Genomic DNA, 6,210 nt, shown 5'->3' with positions numbered 1-6,210 from the left:
GTCTAGTGTCAGTTGAGAGATTTACCACGAGCATAACGCGAGATCGCTCCTCTTGAAGGAGGGATTGATAAGCACACGTGAGATAAACAGGAGGAGAAAAAGAAAGTAAATTCGACCGAATGAGGCTATAAAGATCATCATCTAGTTCAATTAAAAATTGATAGAGGATTTCTTCATCCCGATCCGCAGCAACTTTTGTGGCAACATCACAGGTTCACTTGCCACAAGAACATTGATGCAAAGGTTTTAAATAGTGAATTTTTTCATAGAGCGAGTCCGGTCACGCTATTGAAGTAATCCTCGATAATCATGGTCTTGGGCTGTTCACATTCCACAATCGTGGGTCGAAGTTGCTGCAGCCGAGGGCTATTAGGAACGCAAAAGCGTTGTTCAAGGTAAGTCCGTAAAATCCTTAACATCATCATAAAAGGGGATAGAGGAGCAAGTTTGGAATTGAAACTTTGTAATATCCATGAAATAAATGCAATTTATCGTGTCCCAGTCAAGAAGCTTCTTAGAAATAACCAGTTTTTGAATAGTCCCATAGATGAAACTGAATTTATGTCGAGCCTTACGGGACAAGGTTATGACCCTTTTTCATGCCATATAATTATCCCTCTTGAGGGTCACATGGGTGATAAGGTTTCTGGGTCACCGGAACCTAAGTAAAATGGTAAATGAAGATTAATCTTAGCCTCTTCAGTCATGGCGACAGCAAGGACACACACTGGTGGTCGGCTGGGCAAAGACGGTAGAGAGGAAAGAAAAATTAGGTTGTTTGTGGTTTTGGCTCCGATACCATGTCAAGTTTAGGGTTTGTATTTCCTTAATCTTCATTAGCTAACAATTTACAGCTTATATACAAGGTATGAGAGGGGCTTTGGCCCATTATACAATATTACAAATATAACACATATAAATCCAATACTACCACAATACAATGTTAACGCAATATTTTATACGTAGGGGTTTAACGACTATTGTTAGCAAACGGGTCGTTCGGAATGGTATGGCAAGGCACTTCATGTTGTGTTTGTTTCACGTCCTCTTATTTTTGGGTTGGAAACATAAATGGAGCGAATAAATGATGGTGGCACGATTTTTTTAATTTAAGAAAAAAATAGAAAATTAAAAAAAATAAACAAGAACAACATCTACATACTCCTAAAAAAGAATATAAACACTATATTATAGTCAGATGGGGTACTACCTTGTATTACATTTATCAATCTATTCACCTTTATTTATATGCTTAGTCTATCGACCTTATTTGGGGAACAACATTTCTTTATCTCTATCAATCGATGAATCATAGTATCTCTTTGGTCATACTATATATACTTTCTCTATACAGTTTTCAAGAAATCCATGAGAAGAGGAGAGAGATAGAGATAAATAAAACGGAAATTCTCTCTAATAACCCTGTACTTTAGCTTATTATATATGGTAGACCAAAGAAAAGTTAATGTTGCAAATAACCCTTTAATTAATTATATTGTTAACACGTGACATTAATGATGAGTTTTCGTTAGTTTTTAGGATTAAAAGGTTAAACCTAGGTTAAACTAACATAGGGTTGACTAAGCCTAGCGACGTAATTACAATACTACCCTTATTGTAGGCGTGTTATTTTTTATTTCACGTACGCAGTGTGAGCACGTATTAGATTACTACCCCATTGTTAAGGTTTTACTCAAAGTTGTTTTGAAAGATGTCGTCAACAATTCTTTTTAGGAAGAATCATAGACCTAATTGATATTGGGAACTCATAGGGACAAATAAGGGACTTATCACTAGTGGAAAAATGAAGAAGGGCTGCGCTGAAAGAGGCCTGTAGGGCTGCGCTTTTTGACAGCAGCCCTTTCAATAGCAGCCCTTCACTTTTTAAGTAGGGCTGCGCTAGAAAAGCGCAGCCCTTCACAACGAAGGGCTGTGCTTTTTAGGTAAAAGCGCAACCCTTCTAGCTTAGAAGGGCTGCGCTTTTACCTAAAAAGCGCAGCCCTTCCTACCAAAAAAAAAAAAAAATTCTGAAATTATACAGAAGAGAAGAGAAACGAAACGAAAATGAAAATACTAAACCCAAAACAAAAAAAAAAGAACGAAACGAAAATGAAAAAAAGGAACAAAAACTAATATATAGAAAAGAAGAAATTATAGATCTGAAAATACAAGAACATTAATCAAAACAAAGATGAAAATACAAGAACATTAAACAAAACGAAGATGAAAATACAAGAACATTAATCAAAACAAAGAGAAGTATACAAGAACATTAATCAAAACAAAGAGAAGTATACAAGACCTATAGATCTGAAAATACAAGAACTACCTCCAAACATTAACCTAATAATGTTTAAATACATAAAACAAAACCCTAATACATAATTAAGGAAAAAAAAAATTCGGAAAAACTTAAAATGGCTATTTGGAGCGTTAAACGAACTCGGATGGCTTAGAAAGGTATCACAATAGGCAATCGGACTCCGTCGGCATGATTAGTGCAAATCATTTCAGGCTTTTTATCGCAACTTTTCTGGGAGTTTTTGAGAGAGAAGAGAGGATGAGAGAGGAGGAGGAAAGGGAGGTGGGACGTGAGAGAAGGAGGAAAAGTGAGGAGGGACGTGAGAGAGGAGAGAGAATGAGGGATAGTATATTTTGACGAATCCCGCTTAATATTTGAAGCCCGCGAACTTTTTTATTTCAAATTTTTTTAAGAAGGGCTGCGCTTTTTTAAAAAGCGCAGCCCTTCACTTAGTAGGGCTGCGCTTTTAGGAAAAGCGCAGCCCTTCTTACCTATAGAAGGGTTGCGCTTTTCCTAAAAGCGCAGCCCTACTAAGTGAAGGGTTGCGCTTTTCTTCAAAAGCACAACCCTTCTACTATGTTGGGCTGCACTTTTTTTAAAAGCGCAACCCTTCCTGTGCAGCCCTTTCTTTTTTTTCCCCTAGTGTATCCAATGTAGATTTTCCCGTGCTGACTCCATAGATGGTCAAAGTGAACCAAAGATTGAGTTCGGGGGTGAGGGTACAACATAGTCAGGAACTATGTTACCCATTGCAGGACTTTACTAAATAATCGATTCATTACAGTTTTTATGCCAAAGAATAATCATACAATATTTTAAAAGCCCTAAAAGTATCTAGTCTAATTTGGTTCAGGAAACACATAAAAAGACTATATTTTAGTTATATATTATTATGCAATCAATATTACAAGGAACCTAGCAGGTTATCGAAATTAATCTGATTAATATTAGAACAGTTCTTTAGGTCTTTGATTAGCAATTATAACATGTGGGTGATAACAATCATGCAGGATAATCATATAATATGAATATAGAACGATCATGTAGACATATAATATACAAATTAGAGGCATGAATAAATATAATATGAAATAGAGAAAAGAAAAAGGATTAAAATATACAAAGGTGCAATTTTTATACTAAAGATCTACATCATGAAAGAAATGATTAGTAACTTCAATTTAAAAATAGAGAATTTATTCAAGGATCATCGGCATCATACCTTTACGGTTTAGATTGAGGAGCACAACGATGATTAGGCGGAGCAATCGTGGAACCAAGGACGCGGTGATTAAGAACATATTGAAAGTATTGAAAGTGTTTGAGAGAATTTGTGTTTTGTAAGTATTTGTAAGGATTTTTTGTATTCGTAAAATAATAATGAAAAGCCCTCCGTAACTCGGGAAATCAGGAGTATTTATAGGTCGAACGAAACTGCGCCTCATGCGCCTGCTGCGCCTAGCGCAGCTGACATGTCAAGCGCATAACGCGGCATGCCCAGTAGAAAGCGTACACGTGACACGCGTTTTCAAAAGATGAGAAAGAAATTCCACGTCTCACGCAGAGACCTGCGCTTGACGCAGGACTCTCAATGAGTCGGGAATCCACGTGTCCGGTGCAGATTAGTGCACCTAGCACAGGTGGGTACACCTGCGCCTGTGGCAAGGCCCTACGCCAGGCGCAGGTTGGTGCGCTAGGCGCACCGGCCTGGGTCATGGCGAGCCTTTGCCTGCTTTATTTAAAACACGTTTTAAAATATTTCTGTTATCTTTTAACTATGGATTTCTGATTTTACGGGACAAAATTTGATTTTAACTTATAAAAAATATTTTTTGAAACTATTTATTTATCAAAATAAATAAATTAATTATCAACTTGGATTTTCAAAGAATTGGGCTCAAATACAATTAATTATCATGAATAATTAATTGGACTTTAGAATATTATTTTGAAACACTATTTTAGAGTGGTTCTTTAAATTGCTCTTCCGTTGGGTTGTGCCAACTAATACCGCGGTATGTTTCATCATCAGATCCTTTAATGGGGAGACATGATTATGTGCCTAAAGAAGCCCCCACTTTGACTGAGGTTCAGGAAACCGAAAGTCAAAGTATATGGTTTCGAGACGGAGAACGATTCTAAACACCCTGTAGTTTAGAATTGATCTATATACACTAGCTAGTCTCTACAAAACAAAGTTAGTATGCATGACAATAACTACAAGCAATTTGATTACCTGCTGAAGAAGATGTTAGCAGATAGGTGGAAACAACTTAGACAAATCACATAATGATGCAATAATGCAAATTTAGACCCTTTAAGGATGCACGAGACGCTATGCAAGGATTAAGGCATGAAAATCTAAGGGACATGACACGTCATGCAAGGTCAGTGTTATGCAAGACTAGGATGTATAAAATGCAATGCAATGTCAGGGTTTTGCAAGGCTGCAATGCAAGGTTAGGATTTTGCAAGGCTAGTAGATGCGGATATGTAGAGTGATAGAATGGTTTGAAATAGATAGAATGATTTTCGAAAATCATTTTTAGTAAATAATCGAAGTCCGCAAGTGAGGTCCGCGGATTACAACTCTTCAGGAGTTTGATTCGACTTGGAGGAACCACCACACTTAGGAAGCCCCCACTTTGGGTGAGCTTGCCTTGAATTAGGCTTGAGCCTTAATTATTGAAATGTACTTGATTGATATTGAAATGTAGTTGATCTGTCTTAATCATTAAAAGTTGTTTGCTGAGATTCTTCTTTGGGGATTTGATACAGGCAAAGTCGGATATCACCATAGACCATCAAATTGTCGGAGAGTCCTTCGGGGAAAAGGAGAGTTTGAATCGAAAATAAAAAGTTTGAATATGTGACTTAAATGAATGTAGGTAGGAAAAGGCTTTGACGAGGCTAGGTGCAGACTCGAGTCTATGTCAGGATCTAGAAAGAGATTATGCTCTTGAACTCTAGAAAGCTAAATCATTAAAACTTGATTAATTTTTATTTTTATTTTAGCGGTCGGACCTCGAGATAAGGATTCCTACCAATCGTTGCGATATCAAACCATTCCTAGTTCTAGATATGATTTTTTTATTTTATTTTTTTATGTGCCCTAACTTTTTCCTAGGCCCCCCGTTTGGGTTTTCAACCTAGCGGGCTTGGACATACCTTAAAAAAGGAATTAGGGTTGATGAAAACTTGAAAGGCTTTAGGTTTGAAGTTTTAGGTTCAGTTGATTTGACGAATGTAGGATCATGAATTTGGATTATATAAGCTAAGGTTTGGTGGGGTTGAAGGACTTGAATGAGGGATAGAACTTGTGTGCAAGCCCCCTAACTTAATTGTTCATTTCTTTGCCTTTGGCTTTTTTTTTTTGGAAAAATTGTTTTAAATAAGTCAACCTTTGTACCGTCTTCCATTTTAAGTCTACCTTTTGATTATCCCTGATTGAGTTAAGCTTGTATGTCTGTTTTCTTCTATTGAGCTTTACATTTTTGTGACTTGTTTAGTAAGTTACTTATGATACGTGTTACAATGTCCCACCCCCACCCTCACTTCCCTCACCTGTTTTAGAAGAAGGGACATTGTAACACGTATCATAATCAACCTACTAAACAAGTCACAAACAGGTTAAAACTCAATAGAAGAAAACAAATATACAAGCCTAACTCAATCAGGGATAATCAAAAGGTAGACTTGAAATGGGAAGATCGCGCAAAGGTTGACTTATTTAAAACAATATTTCCTTTTTTTTTTTTTGAATCGTTTCTCTTTGTCCCGTGCGTTTTCTTTTTTACTTTTTTATCGCACTTTAAATTTTTCACTTTTTGTTTTTTTCCTGGCATTGATCTATTTTATCTAGTAACGCTTGCACACATGTTTTTGGTTTAGTATATTGGAGGCTTGAA

The sequence above is a fragment of the Beta vulgaris genome, chromosome 5, assembly GCF_026745355.1.
Source record: "Beta vulgaris subsp. vulgaris cultivar EL10 chromosome 5, EL10.2, whole genome shotgun sequence".
NCBI classification, from domain to species: Eukaryota; Viridiplantae; Streptophyta; class Magnoliopsida; order Caryophyllales; family Amaranthaceae; genus Beta; species Beta vulgaris.
This window is presented reverse-complemented; position numbering follows the sequence as displayed.